This window comes from Lactuca virosa, chromosome 1, assembly GCF_052849685.1.
Source record: "Lactuca virosa cultivar CGN04683 chromosome 1, Lactuca_virosa_CGN04683_v6, whole genome shotgun sequence".
In the NCBI taxonomy this organism is placed as follows: Eukaryota; Viridiplantae; Streptophyta; class Magnoliopsida; order Asterales; family Asteraceae; genus Lactuca; species Lactuca virosa.
The window spans coordinates 103,033,606-103,034,741 of NC_136426.1; the positions used below are offsets into that span (position 1 = coordinate 103,033,606).

Consider the following 1,136-nt stretch of genomic DNA (forward strand, 5'->3'; position numbering starts at 1 on the left):
ACTTTTTCTCGGGTGGTGGTTGCTCTTTTTGGTAAAAACCTCGACCAGTTTGTCTAAATTTTTCATCATTTTGCTTCTTCTACTCTTCATAAGGCAACCACTCTTTTTGGGATTTCTCCAATCTTCATCAAATCGATCACCACTGGAGTAGAAAACTTGTTCATTTTGGTTACCATTCTCATCTAAATCATAATCCTTCATTAAATGTGGCCCGCTACAATTATCACACCCGACTCTTATTTCATGGATAGATTGATCCATCTTTTTCATCCTCTTTTACATATTTTCCAATTGTTCCAAAACCGCAGCTATGTTCTCGTTCCCTCCATTTCCTTTACCTCTAGTAACATCTTCTCGTGGGTTATGATATTTGCGTGAGTGCTTTGCCAATTCTTCAATCAAATCCTTAATGGTTGTTGGTTCCTTCTTTGTCATTGTTCCTTGAGAGTCAAAAAGTTGTCTGGTTGTAACATTCACTCCATCATAGAAAATTGATACTTCTTGTTGGACATTGAGATCATGTTGAGGACAACTCCTAAGTAAGCCCTTGTACCTTTTCCATGCTTCATATAAGGACTCTCCGACTTCTTGTTGAAAAATAGCAATCTTTTTCTTTAGCTTTGAGATCTTCGAAGGTGGACTGAATTGCTCAATGAAAGTGTCACGAAGATTTGCCCAAATAGTAATGGATATGGGCGCGAGTGATTTCAACCAAACTTTAGCTTCATCGGTAAATGTCACCGGAACCATCCTAAGTAACACGGATTCTCGTGGCACATTTGGAACATTGAAGTAGTTTGCAATGTCCTTTACTTCACCGGTGTGCTTGAATGCGTCTTCGTATTCTTTTCCAGAAAAAGGTATGTCTTTGAGCATCGATAGAATGTGCCCCTTGAGCTCAAAACTTCTTTCGGATGGAATCTTGGGCAGTACAAGCCCTGGTCCATTATCCTCACATATCCTTTTCTTGTAATCTCCCATAGTCATTCTCATGATGTCAGCCATCTCTTACACCTTAATTTTTATCTCTTCGTCTTCTAAACTTTCTTCGGTAGTTGTGTTTGGCTCGTATCCAATTCCTTTCTGGTCAGGTGTCCTCTAGAAAATTTTAAATCCCTTGTCTGATTAAAAACTGC

The 1,136-nt window shown here is 39.0% G+C and overlaps 1 non-coding gene across 1 annotated transcript; it reads left to right on the forward strand.

Annotated features, from left to right (window-relative positions):
* The first annotated feature begins 514 nt into the window (after positions 1-514).
* Positions 515-621, forward strand: LOC145151618 (small nucleolar RNA R71). The gene has a single exon (XR_013732183.1). It is a non-coding gene; the product is annotated as a small nucleolar RNA R71 (small nucleolar RNA).
* The last annotated feature ends 515 nt before the right edge of the window (positions 622-1,136 follow it).